The sequence below is a fragment of the Felis catus genome, chromosome C1, assembly GCF_018350175.1.
Source record: "Felis catus isolate Fca126 chromosome C1, F.catus_Fca126_mat1.0, whole genome shotgun sequence".
NCBI classification, from domain to species: domain Eukaryota; kingdom Metazoa; phylum Chordata; class Mammalia; order Carnivora; family Felidae; genus Felis; species Felis catus.
In genome coordinates this window covers 119,469,153-119,483,304 of record NC_058375.1, presented here as the reverse complement: position 1 = coordinate 119,483,304, position 14,152 = coordinate 119,469,153, and the positions used below count along the sequence as shown (strand labels likewise).

At 49.1% G+C, this 14,152-nt stretch overlaps 1 long non-coding RNA gene across 1 annotated transcript in view; it reads right to left on the bottom strand.

The window, feature by feature from the left end:
* Positions 1–578: 578 nt before the first annotated feature.
* Positions 579–14,152, bottom strand: part of LOC123379106 — a 78,059-nt gene continuing 64,485 nt past the window's right edge. The window contains exons 3-4 of the long non-coding RNA XR_006583105.1: positions 3,189–5,360; positions 579–2,036 (exon numbers count right to left, since the gene is read on the bottom strand). This is a non-coding gene — a long non-coding RNA (uncharacterized LOC123379106). The remainder of the gene's footprint in view (positions 2,037–3,188; positions 5,361–14,152) is intronic.

The following is a 14,152-nucleotide window of genomic DNA, read 5'->3' as shown; positions in this document are numbered from 1 at the left end:
CCTGCAGATGCTCCCGGCCGCTTGCGTTTGGGAGTGGGCGTGGGCGTCCAAAATACCTCGCTCTCTCTGCATTATTAAGAATCCCTGCTTAGAAAGCAGAGAGACACGAGGGGAGACAGCATCCAGCTACGGCCTCGTGCCTTCGGTTTCAGTCTGCAACAAATATTTACACCCAAGTTACAACAAGTCCTGGAAAAGAAGCTGTTCACAGAAACACAGACGCTTCGCGCTGGGCTAATTACAGGCCTCTGTTGCCCTCTCCAGTATACGCTTTATGTTCATTTTTAAACACTCCGTCGTGATTCTTCTCTTCCTCTCTTACACACCGAGCCCAGCAGGCAGCTGTTTCCTATATGCAGCTGGGTCCCGCCACAGATGACTGCCTCTCTTTTAGCACCTTTGTGAAGCTTATTTTGAGACGAGTCTGGCTGCAGGTGTCAGGTAAGAACGGGACTTTGTCCGAAAAGACCAAGAACCCAGTGGAAGGGGAGGGAGGGGGCTCAGGAGTGAGACGGTCCGTGGGGGATACCTACCTCCACCCTCCCTCCCACCCCCCCCACCCCCATCTGCAGGGCGACACCACATTTCCATCCTGGGCTCCATGCCTGGGTCCACACAGGAAGATGCTTTGTGGGGCCCAATGGCAGAGCATTTTAATTGCCATGTCCCCAGTGACATCAAATCTCACAAACAACCTCCATAAATCACACCCTGACAGCTACCGGGCTTGTCCAACGCTAAACACAAGTGGAATCTTCTTTTAAGTTGCGTCTTAAGTTATAGGCAGTACCATCAGCCTTCAGCAAACATCTGTAGTTCATCTTATCGTTTGAAGAAATATATGAGTTTCACTGTCTTTTTTTTTTTCTTTAAGGCTTTTGCAGCTTCTGTCCTTGATTTGTTTGAAGGCCATCTGCTACATATAAAATTGGGGGTGGGGGCATGCTGTGGAAAAGGAACATTTGTGAGATGTACATGCTGGGAGAAAACGCAGACGCGGTGCATGCTTCTGGCAGCTTCGGTGGGCACCACTTTCCTTTCCGGACCCCCAGCCCCTGAGAGAGCTTTGGACTTGGGATGTCCCTGTTGGCTCTTCCTGAAACTCGTTCTGGTTCTGTCTCGTGGCCGTGACTCCGCCCCTCAGAGCCAGCGTTGGTGAGTCTGAGATCTCTCGAAATGTGCAAATACGTGCTACGGTTGACCTCCGGAGGTCTGCTAATGATGCCCCGTGGGCTGCAGGGTAAAATGGGGCACCCAGGCGCCCAAGGGGACGTTTCTCGCAGGAATGACACTGGAGGCCCGTCTGGGGAGTGTATGTCATGGCAGGAAGTTACCACAGGGTGGTAGGAGTTGTGCAGCTGTGTGCCCTCACTCGGGCATTCTTCCCTGACAAGCAGAGGCGACAGGAAACCAATGCAAAGAATGGCAGCCGGGGGCTTCCTCCCGCTCCTGCCCAAACAGAGGTGTCTGAGCTGATGCCGGCTCCGAGGAGGTACCAGATGTTCAAACACTTGACCCCGAAATGACTGCCACCCCTAACCGGGCCTGGCTCCGTTTAATACGGGCCGGGCAGCCCGCATCGCTAAGTTCTGGGGAGCAACACTTCATTTGCCAGAAAATTCACTTGAAGGATGTATTTGATGACCAGCGTGGGGGCTGGTTTGCCAGCAGAGCGAAGACAGTGATCGTGGCAGAGATTTCATTCTAAGACCGGTGTTCCCTTCGTGCTGGAAGGTTCTTACAAATCCCAAAGCTTCCAACATCCAGTCTCATTTTCTCCTCTGCAAGGTCCAAAATGCTTTTAGTAAAACTGACGAAGGCATTTGTTATTATTATTATCATTATCATCATCATTACTATTATCAGCAGTATTCGTTTTATTGCTGTAATTTATAGAAAAGTTGTATGAAGTTCCAGCTCAGTCCTGTGTGGGGTTCTCTTTTATTTCTCCTGCGGCACCCTGGCACGCGGCCACAAAAACATTTCAAGCGATGCATCGGGACACGGGCTTTTAAGGCACACTTGAGGCTTTGCCCCTGAAAAAGTAAAGTATCAGTTTACCGTTTGGGGTTTTAACGGAAGAAGGCCCTTCTTAAGCCAAGTGCTCAGTGTCCGGCCAGGTCTCACTTTGCCACGTGGCTTTGCCCACCGTAAGAAGGCAGTGTGGGGCCACCCTGGCCCCCTTCACGTGCAAGTGGCCGTGACGGTCCCCCCTCCCTGCGGGCCCACCCCTCCACCCTGCAACAAGGCCAGTGGAAAACCGGAAACAAGTAAGCATGGGGTTTCTTTTGAGTACTAGCACAAATTTATCCTAGTCTGTCAAGCCTATGGATTTATGGAGAAAACTGTATCCCGAAGGAAAAAAACAACAACAACCACCAAAAAACTTTCTTGTCCATCGATTCCTAGAAGCCGAGTAAACAAACTTGCTGGAGGCTGGTGAGCCGCCTGGTAAAGAACGGCCGAGGGGCTGTGTTTCCAGAAGAGTTGGTTTCAGGGGTAAAATGGAGATGGGCAGGGGGCTCCAGGAAGCTCCCCCCCAGAGCCCGGCCCCCTCCGCCGCTGCCTGTGGACCACTTGTGTCGGCCGTGATTTGTGGCTGCACTTTTATGTAGAAGTGACTGCATCTCTTGGGGTCTGCAGTGTTACCTCCTTGACAGTTCCAGATGTTCTAAAGATAAAATACCTCCTGCTCGAGCCGCGGCAGGACGAGGAGCCCCAAAAGGTGCTCCGAATACAGTTTAAAAAGGCATCCGTCTTAAAAAGAACTTCAACATCTCACTCGCCTATTTGTAAGCCCTGTCCGTCGGGTCTTCGGACCCTCTCCGACTAGTTCAAAAGGCTTGTTCTTACATCGAGAGATTTTACCCAATGAAGTTTCAAACCTTTGCCCTGTTCCTCTCTCTGCCTGGGCCCACCCATTCGGCCCGCCTGCCAACACCAAGCGTCTTTTTGCATCAAGCTTGAGGCAGAGGGCCTCTCCGTCTTTCTATGGGGCACGTCACCGGCAACCAGCCTTGGCGTCAGGAGGAAGGTGGAAAGAGCCGTGTCTCGCTGGCCTGAACTGACCCCAGGTTCATTGGCAAGAAGACAGCAAAAGGCCCCGGGGCCAGGCCCACTTCTCCCTCGGACCTCATAACTTACCCCACCGCCAACCTCTTAAAATAGGACTGAGACTTGACCCTTACCAGGACTTCGGAGCGGTGTCTGTGCTTGAGTTTCTGCAGGTGAAAAGCTACTCCCGAGACCACCCTTTAGAAAACCATTCTCGCCAGTGCTGGTGCAGAGTCATGTTATTCTTGGGTCATTTAACTTCACTCTCAGGGAAGAGTCAAGAACGGAGCTGAGTTGTAAATCACTCCCCTCTGGAATGGATTTGTGCCAGAACTGATCGGCTTGAGCATTCCTGCCTTGCTTGACCATGGTAAAGAGATTATGGTATGTAAAATTCGGCTAAACATAGCTTGTTTCGATTTCCTACTTTCCTGGTTGTCTGTCTCGCTACGAAAGGTTAAGACCTAGGAGGGAAATGGCATCCGTACTGTGGAATCATTCCCACACCAGGGCAACACGTCCTTCCCAGAAGGGGTCCCTGCGTCGTGACTCACACCAAGGGAACTCGGTCCCTTCAAATAGATGTGCAGGAACTTGGCCTTGGGGTGGTTTTAAGCGGTTGCTCCCTCAAAGCTACAAACATCGAAGGCAGCCAGCCCAGAAGCCAGCCTGTGGTGTTCCGGGTTTGTGAATCTCTGTTCACATATTCAGCATTTCACACAGTTGAAATTAGCCTTTACTCTTCCCTAATAACATTAAGTGAGCCTTGAAGCTGCAGTGACGTCACGTCAGCTGATCTGGTTGCCCGACGGGGGACTCTCCCTGAAACCCTTCGATCCACGTGCATAGTGGTTTCTCCAGCTGTAATCTCTCGAGAGACGGTCTTGTGATCCAAATATCCGAGTGCAAAAAAAACAAACAAGTTTTCATTTCTTCCCGCCCATTTGATTACATACGTCCACCAGCCTCCTGGAAGACGTGTGTCCTAGAGGTAAGGATGGTATAAGGCACAGCGTCTATGTCTCCGTCTTCGAATCACCGGGATCCCTTTTGCTTTCTGCAGTGTACATCCTCAGCATGTGAAAGATCCAGACTTGCTTCCCTGAGTGGACCCGGCGGAGGGTGCCCAGGTCGCAGAACCCAGTGGGCGGGTGAGAAGACGGGGGAAACCGTGACAGGGGGCCCACGCTCCACCTTGAGGGCACAGAGAGGAGGGGGACCGCCAGCATGGTCAGACAGACGTGAGCAAAGACATCTGCAAATTAACAAACTGCAGCCTCTGGGGCCATGTCATGCATTAGTCTTGCTGAATAAGGTAGAACCAGAAAGTAATGCTGATCAGCGTCCGTCCAAGCTATTCATCATAAGAAATCACGCAACTGCGTTCGAGCCCGGGACTTTTACCCAGCCATCCCTGCCTGATTTCTCAGCGGGAGGCAGACTTGTCAGGTGACAAAGTCCCGTTTGCCTGACTTCTGTGCTGTGGTAGTCAATATATAAGGGAGCCTGAAAGAAGATGTTTTAAAATTACAAGCTCAAGAAAACAAACCGGCGGAAAGAGAATCCCTCTTTTGTTTTCCCCTCATACAAAAGGAGTAAGCGGTAAGTTTTACCTCCCTAACAGGGGAACCCATACACCAGCAGTCCTAACTGACAAAGAAACGTCCTCCCGTCTAAGGTACGGAAGACATACTTGAATGGAAAATTTCCTGAGGGTGATGGAATCTCTATTAGGAATTACTTTTCATACAAAGAAATCGCTCTGGATTAAGGCGAATATTCTAGCAGTGGCATTTGTAAGAATTTACCAATCTGGGCATCAATATCTTCATATGTGTCCGTGCAAACCATTCATTTTCTTTCTCTGTTTGCCCCGCCACCAATACGCCACGTCCCCAGGTACCGCAGGCGATAATGTTCGCAGCCTTGTGAATTTTCTGGGATCCGTAGACAGGATCGGAAATGCTCGAGAGTGTCATTCGAAGCGTGGAATGCCTTTTTCAGATAGGTAAAGTCAGACCAACAAATCACCGGCAGCTTTATTTCTTATCTGCCAGCCTTTGTCAGAAGAGACCACGCGGGGTCTGGGACTCGCACCTGACGCACTTCGAGAAGTTGTCTTTTTTTCCCTCGTCAGAGCCTTCCGTCTGGCCAGTGAGTGGGTCGGCAGCACGGTGCGGGATAGGCAGGGCGGGGGCTCAGCCCAGGACGGGAGGAAGCCGTCAGTCCCCTTGCCCTCCAGAGAGCTGGGCTCCCAGGCCATGGGGAGGACAGACACTTGATGCAGCTAATGAAGGCCAAGACACCTGCAGTTAAGCAAAGGGGGAAAAAAAAAGGTATTTTTTATCATTTCAGCAATCTCAGTTGGCTGCTTAAAGAGAAGCTGTCTCTGCAGATTTCCAGAATAGCTGTGCAGACAGGGCTAAATCAGAGGCCTCCAAACCCTGCCATCTGGCTAAAACCTAAAAAATTCAGTCTGCAAGCGACATGACTTTCCAACACTTTCAAGTTTCTTTTTTTCTGTTTCGCTTTTTTTCTGCTTCTGGTTCATTCTGTTTACCTGAATCGCTCACCGCTTGTGGAGAGACGTCTCACGTCATTCGGATGAAAGCCCCGTTTTATGGCCCATTGGTACCGATGGGCCACATTACAAACAAACTTGGGAAGGACAAAGACCCCTCCTTCACGCACGGGAAACCCAAGTATCTCTATGGCCACAGCAGCCGGGCACCTTGGATGCATCGGGAATGACACGGTCTGCTCTGCTGTGCCCCCCGCACCCCACCCCTGTCCGCTCAAGGGAGCAGACAGCCCATGCACCTAGCCCAGCACTGGCTCAAAGCGGGCACCCAGGAAGTCCTCAGTGAGGCCGTGTTTGCGGAAAACCCGTGTTTGCACGTGGACGGTGATTCCCGGGGGCCGTGCCTGGGGTTTGACGTGTCCTATTCGGTGGGGGCTGAGCCTGGGGATTTCTCAGTGACGAAAATCCCATGAGTATTTACAACCATCCAACAACTGCCTATATCCTGACGGTTTTACCTCCCAGATTTCTCTTGATACATGCCTCCCAGCCTCCAGGCCCCCGCCGGCTGGTTCTGTGGAGGGCCCTCTTCTCCAAGAGCAGCTAGAACCATCTCTTCACAATGTGGATCAGTTTAAAAATCTGCAGTGGCTTCCTCCCGCATTAAGGAGCAAGGTCAAAAACCTACAGGAACCTTCCAGGCACGACATGACGGAGCCCTTGTCTCGTCTGAGCCACCTGCTCTGGGCCACCCCCCCCCCCCCGTACTGGCTTTCCTACATGTGCACAGGGCCTTTGCATAGCCTGTTCCCTCTTCTTAGGGCATGCACCCCCAACCCCTGCCTTCACCCCGTGAGCTCCTGCTAGCCCTTTGGCTCCCAGTTCCAATGCTCTGTCCTCATGGAGACCCTTCCTGACAGCCCCCAACCAGGTTATATTGAAACCCTCACTTACACACACACACCTACATCCCTACAGCAGCACCTGTGGTGCCTTTGAAAGCATGGCCTCACTTGTGAGATCACTCGAGTGTGTGGGGTTTCCCTTCCAGACTCTAAGTTCTTTGAAGGAGGGATAATCCTACATCCCCAGTCCCTAGCTCAGTGGGTTAAGTGTCCGACTCTTGATCTCAGCTCAGGTCATGATCTCACAGGTTCCCACATTCAAGCCCATCAGGCTACACGCTATCAGTATATTCTCTCTCTCCCTCTATCTCTCTGTCCCTCCCAGCTTGCTCTCTCAGAATAAATAAACTTAAAAAAAATGTTTTAGGGGCACCTGGGTGGCTGAGTCGGGTAAGTGTCTGACTTTGGCTCAGATCATAATCTCCCCGCTCATGAGTTTGAGCCCCGCATCGGGTTCTGTGCTGACACCTCAGAACCTGGAGCCTGCTTCGGATTCTGTGTCTCCCTCTCTCTCTGCCCCTCCCCTGCTTGCGCTCTGTCTCTGTCTCTCTCTTTCTCTCTCTCAAAACTAAATAAACATTAATTTTTTATTTTTTTAAGGGGAGGGAGGAGAACTCAGTTCTGTGCTAAGCATTTTGTACATATCAACTCATCCAATCCTCGCAATAATCCTGTGAGGTAGAGTGAGACCACACGATGGCCTCGAGGGTGGCCCCCGTGATCCCCGCCTGCTGCTGTCCATGCCCCTGGGTAACGTCCTCCCCTTCGGTGGGGCTGCGCCTGGCGACTGGCTTCTAAGAAACAGAAAATGGCAAAAGGGATGGGGTGTCACATCAGACACGAGGGAAGAAAAAGATTCTCTCTCAGTCTCTCCTTCCCTTGCTCTGGGAGGAGCAAGTGGTGGGTTGTGAGTAACCCCTATAGGCCCATGTGGCAAGAACCTGATGTCCCCAGCCAACAGCCAGCAAGGATCTGAGGTCACCAGCAGCCTCGTGAGTGAGTCTGGAAGCAGACTCTTCCCCCCAGTGGAGCCCCGAGAAGACCGCCGCCCAGCCTGCCCCTTGATCACATTCTTATGAGACATCCAGATTCCCAGGCACCCAACAGCCATGCTCATAACCCTGACCGACAGAAACGGTGACATTTGGAACGTTTATTTTAAGCCACTAAGTTTTGGGCAATTTTTTACGAAGAAAGCAATGACACAGGCAGGTACTATTCACACCTCCGTTGTGTAGATGATAAAACTGAAGCACAGAGAGGTAAATTAAGTTGCCCCAGGATATAGAGCAAGGAAGCGTCGGAACTGGGATATGAACCCAGGGAGTCTGGCTCCCTGAGCTCGTACGATTAAGCATCACAGGATGCTTCCATAAACGGTCGCATCGGATTCAAGTATCTGTTTACACATCTGCTTCCCTCGTCGGACTGTGCTGTCCGTTTCCAACCTGTGCCTGGCACCTGGTCAGCACCCAGAGCACAGGAGGTGCTGGGCAAACGTTGGCCGAGCGAAGCTGTGAGGTGAAGTGACCCATGCAGACTGTCCCGGTGGCTGTAGCCTCCAGCCAGGGAAGGGAAACAGGGCAGAGCTGGAGAGAAAGGTCCCCCAAGCCGCCATCAGCCGTAAGTCTCCTGCAAGAAGGTGGAGCCGGGTTTTTTGTTTTCCTTTTTTTTTTTTTTTTTTTTTTTTTTTTTGCTGAGACATACAACTCCAAGAAAAATCATGTTAAATTTGGCCCCAGTTTCGTGTCCTTGATACAATCTCCTAATCTTTTTCAGGTGCATCTCACATTCAGGAATCTTTATTTGGCTTCCAAACAGCAAGCTGTCTCTTGTACCAAAAAATATGTGACTTGTATCTGTTTATCTTAAGTAACCACTGAAAGATATGTTTATAACTTTTGGGGAATGTCCTACAAGCCTGTTAAACAACATCTGCTGTTGTGCGTACACTTTTCAGGACAAGTCTCTGGATCTTCTTTTTTTTTTTTTTTTTAATAGACATCTAAGACGAATTTTTTTTTCCCTCATTTTCTGGTCGATGTAAATGAGAACTCCTACCTCCCAAACACTTTGCACAGGAGGGTGGGAAAGTCCAGAGCGCAGATATAGGCCAGGGGCGGGGCCAGGGGAAGGTGGAGCCGACCATGGGGCGGGGCTTCCAGGGCCAGAGGGCGGGGTGTGCGCGCAGGGAGGAGGGGCGCAGGGAAGGGGAGAAGTGAGGGGGGTGCGACGGGGAGGGGTGAGGAGGCTGGAGCCAGAGGGAGGGCTCGAGTCCTCTCCACCCAGCCCAGCAGACGGTGTGATGAAGAGGGCCCATTCTTAGCCCTGGACTCAATCCTCCCTCCGCCTCTAGTGCTGTGGGACTTGGTCTCTGAGCCTCAGTTTACCGATCTACAGAATGGAAGTCATAGTAGACACCTGGACAACGCAAGAAGAGGTTTGCCTTTTCAACACATTGTAGGTAACATGTTAACTTGACAATGACTATGCTCCAGCGGAGAAGCTGTTAAAGGGACCCACCCGAGAGTAAACCCATGTGTGGTGCTGAGAAGGGGGTTAAGGGGACCCCCCCCCCTTTAATGTGCCAGTCCCCTCACCCCCAGGCTTGCCCACCTCAAGGAATCTGACTCCTTTGCTGGGTAAGTCAGGAAGGCTTTTCTGGAAGGCTGCAGGCTCTCTGCGAGGGGTGCAAGAAAGGGAAGACTTGGGCACTGCCTGGGGGGTCTGGGTCCGTCCCCTAGTGTCTGGCAGGTTCCAGGAGCACCTATACAGGTACCTCACTTTTTTTCATGCAATGGTCCTCTTATTGAGAAGTTTTAAGATTTACAGAAACTATTTGAGTAAAAAATAGGAGTTCCCATATAACCCTGCCCAAACCCCAATATCCCTTATTTTTAACATCTTCTAAGCATTATTCTTCACTAAGCTCTACGGTTTACATCAGGATTCACTCTTTGTGTTACACATTCTGTGGGTTTTGACAAAGGTACACTGACATGCATCCACCATTATTTTGCATCCAGAAAAATAACTTCACTGTCCTCAAAACCCCCTGTGCTCTATCTCGTTATCCCTCTCCCACCTCTCCGCCACCCAGCCCCTGACAACCACTGATCTTTTACCATCTCCGTAGTTTGGCCTTTTCCAGAACGTTATATAGTGAGACTCACACGGGATGTAGCCTTTTCAGATTGGCTTTTTTCACTTAGCAGTATTCACCTAATGTGCCTCCCCGTCCAAAAAATAAAAAATAAATGAAAATAAAAAAATAAAGTTCCTCCCTCCATGTCTTTTTGTGGCTTGAAAGCTCATTTCTTTTTTTTTTTTTTACTGTTTATTTATTTAATTTAGAGAGAGGGCGGGGAGGGGCAGAGAGAGAGAGAGAGAGAGAGAATCCCAAGCAGACTCCGTGTCGTCGGCACAGAACCTGATGCAGGGCTCAAACTCACGAGTTGTGAGATCATGACCTGAGCTGAAACCAAGAGTCAGACGCTTCACCGAGTAAGCCTCTGGGTGCCCCAAACTCATTTCTTTTTACTACTGAATAATATTCCATTGTCTGGATGTACCAGTCTGTTTATCTCTTCATCCATTAAAAGACATCTTGGTTGATTACAGATTTCGACAATTATGAATAAAACTACTATAAACATTTGTGTGCCCATTTTTCTATGGATGCAAATTTTCAGTTCAGTTGGGTAAACACCAAGGAACACAACTGCTAGTTCATATGGTAAATGTACGTTTAGTCTTGTAAGAAACTGCCACGCTGTCTTCCAAAATAGCTTTACCATTTTGTATTTCTACTAGCAACGAAGGAGAATTTCTACTCTTCTGCATCCTCATGAGCATTTAGTGTGGTCAGTGTTTTAGACTTTGGCCATTCTGATAAGCATGTGGTGGTATCTCGTTGTTTTAATTTGCAAATTCCTAGTAACATACGATAATGAGCATCGTATACACCATTTAAAACAAGGAACTAAAAGGAAATAAGTAAAAATGGAATCTTCTTATTCTGAAAGTTATGCTACACAATCACTGTTGCATTTAGTGTGTGAATTTCACTGAGGATCTCGGGAGATATTCAGGTCTCCTTGCCAGGAAAGTTGGGCTTCTTCTAAGGAACGACCTGCTCATTTTCATAATCAATCATTTGCCTTGCTTACTTTTTGCTTTTGCTCCCCAGAAGCTCAAGAAGGTCTCTAGAATGACACAGGATTTATGGTAGGTATTTCTGCCTACCAACCCTACCCCTCATTTTATCTTACAATCCTACCCCTGTTTTTCCTTCTCTCTAATTTCCTTATTTACTTGTAGTTGAGTAATGGAGGAGGGATTAAAGTAATAAACAGCTACACCCAGGCTTCTGTCGTGTTGGACCACGTGTTGAACTGGTTTGAGCTACCGGCTCCCTCCCTGAACCCCACCCAGAAGAGAGGAAGGGGCTCCTGACCCCAGCTTCCATCTGAGAAATGGTGGGAATCCCACTGGGGACAGAAAGTGGTTGGGTCACATTCTAAGAAAAGAATGTGCTCTAGTGGCAGAAGTCCCTGGGGCCACTGATAGATGATAGAAAACAAGAACTAACCATAAAGTGCATGAAATAGGTAATAATATGAGAGGAAATATGCATGGAGAAACTATGTTTGGCATGGCTTCAGGAACTGCTTGACCCAATTTTGTATACCTGAGTGCCAAATAACAAAAAAGAAAGAAGAAAGAAAGAAACAAAGAAAAGAAAAGAAAAGAAAAGAAAAGAAAAGAAAAGAAAAAAAGGAAGGAAGGAAGGAAGGAAGGAAGGAAGAAAGGAAGGAAGGAGAAAGAAAGAAAGAAAGAAAGAAAGAAAGAAAAGAAGACTTAACAAAAATGATGGAATCATGCTGAACTATAAAGCAAGTTATGCACATTAGTCACTATTATGTACTAATCTGATCCTTATTTGAACCCCTGTGAGGTCAGCAGGACATGAATCATTATTCCCATTTTGCCGATAGGAAAATTGAAACCCAAGATGTTTACAACAAAGAGGCCATTTAAATCTATCTATGGATTCAGGCTCAACTGCCTGACCCAGGATCCAGGAGAATAAAGGCAGGATGGGCCTGTTTTCCAGGAAAGGACAAGAGGGGAGCATCTGAGAGTCCACCTCAAGAGAAGGAGAGCTTCTAGAACCAAAGGTGGGTTGCCGTAAGAATCTGCCATATTCGCGATATGATTTTGCACGTTTCTCTGCCTTTTTATTCTTTATATTAACTGGTGTTGTGGGTTGAATTGTACCCCCCCCCCCCGCATCCCCAAAATGGATACATTGAAGTCCTAACCTCCGGTGCTTCAGAATGTAACTTTACTTGAAAATAGAAGGATTACAGATATAATTAGTTAAAGTGAGATCATACTGGAGTAGGATTGGCCCTTAATGCAATACAACTGACATCTGTATAAAAAGAGGAGGGAGACCCAGAGGGAAGATGGCCATGTGAAGGCACCGAGACAGAGGGGAACACCACATGAAGCTGGAAACAGAGCCTGGAATGCTGCATCTTCAAGCCAAGGAATGGTGAAGATTGCCCGCCATCACCAGAAGCCAGGAGAAAGGCATGGAAGAGATTCTCCCCCAGCGCCCTTGAAAGGAGCCAACTCTGTCAACATCTTCTAGCCTCAGAACTATGAGAGAACAAATTTCTGTTGTTTTAACCCACCCAGTTTGTGCTACTTTGTTATGGCAGCCTCAGGAAATCAATACGGTTGGGGTAGGCTGAACAGCTGTCACCAACACACCCGAGACATAGAATGGCTCAAACACAACCGAAGGAACCATCCAGGGCCAGTAACCATCCAGGGCCAGGTTCCATATTGGCGGACAGCTCTCCCCCACACAACCGTTTGGGGATCCAGGTTGACAGAAGCTTTGCCGAGGGGTTTCCAAGGTTGCCCTTGGCCTCGCCATTCTAGCCCGTGGGAACAGAAAAAGAGTATGAGAGTTTTGATGGGTGAGACAGAAATGGCCGTATCACTTCTGTTCACAAACTGCTACAAAAGAGTAGGTGCATAAAAAACCAGAGCAAATCAAGGGTCATGGGTAAACAAGAAGCATCCCATGAGGCTTAACCATTAGGAGATCCATGGGGCTGCCCATGATTTCATCCAAACATTCTAGGGAAACTTGAAGAGGACTTCTCCACTGCCCCTTGACTTTGCTGTGGGGCTGGTGACTTATTTCTTGTCTCTCCCACTTAATTTCCCCTGCAGCCATTATCAGGTAAGGGACTAAGGGACTCTCTCCCCAGGCAGAGTCATCCTGCTTTATAGCAAAGTGTGGCCAGAACAGAAGTGTTGGGAGGATCCCTGAAAGGTAGACAGCGGGAGCAAAGAGATTCACCAGCGAAGACTTGGCTTTTTGGTTGGTTTGCTTGTTCATTTGCTGGAACCCTGGCTTTGCTGATAGAATGTCAAGAGCATGAGTTTGGAAAAAAAAAAAAAAAAGCATGAGTTTGAGAGTCAGATAGACTGGGTTTAAACCCTCTGTGTGACCCTGAGCAACTCATGTATCCTCTCTGGGGAGCGGTTTCTCCTGCAAACCAGAGGTGGCAAAAAACAACTCGCAGCACCACTGACCAACGTGTAGAGCAACCGAAACGAAGTCCCGCCCGATACGGTGATCTTCCCTTTTTTCACCTCTCTCTCAATTTGGAATCAGGGTCGCAGACCCCGCGAATGCCTTCTTATGGCAAGGGGTGTTCAAGGGGAGCAAACCGAATCTGCAGTGAGGTCAGCTCTGACACCACATTTCACACTTACCTGGGATGGGAAAGACACATGGTTTACTTTAGGTTTTTGCTCGGGCCCTGCATCTCTAATGAGCTCCCTACTCCTTTCCACCCACCCAAATTGTTTCCATAGGCCAAGGCCACAGCCAGCTCTGCTACGACACCTGCTCATATCTTCAAGTGGGATTCCATGTTCTTAATGTGAATAGAAACACCCCGGGGGCAGTTTTTGTCCATCTTGCTCACGGCTATATCCCCAGTCTTTGGGAGAGTGCCTGGCATATAGTAGGTCCTCAATTAATACCAGCTAGATAAATTTAATAATTAATTAAACTTTCCCCCATCCGACATCTATAGCCCTACTCACACTACACCATTCATTCATTCTCTCATCTGTCAACGAATATGGTGTGCCCACCGTGCACGGCACTGTGGGAAATGTTAAGATGGCCAGAGAGGTAGGCCTGCCCTCTAGGACCCTGAGGTCAATTAGAGGGCATCAGACATGTACTACACATACACGTGTAACACTAATGATGCCGGGTAGGGGTCACCGTATGGCTCAGGGATTGTTCAGAGGAGAGAAAAGTCGCCTTCTGCCGGGACGATGCGATGGAGAGAACATTATCAAGTAGAGGACCCTGATCTTAACACAGCGCCCACTGCGCATCGTGTTACTAATTTTCATGCTTGAGTCTCCCGGTGGCCCACAACTCACCAGAGGTATTGTCATCCCTCCATCTTTGGGGTCCCTCACCCTGCTTTGAGGATTCCACTTACTTCCTGTGCCTCGCACAGAAAAGCGGCTTGGATCCACGATGTTCCCGAATGCAGCAATTGCTTGGGAAGTGATCGCTCTGGCAGGGCACGTCTGGCTTGCTGGGGGAAATGTGTGTGAACAT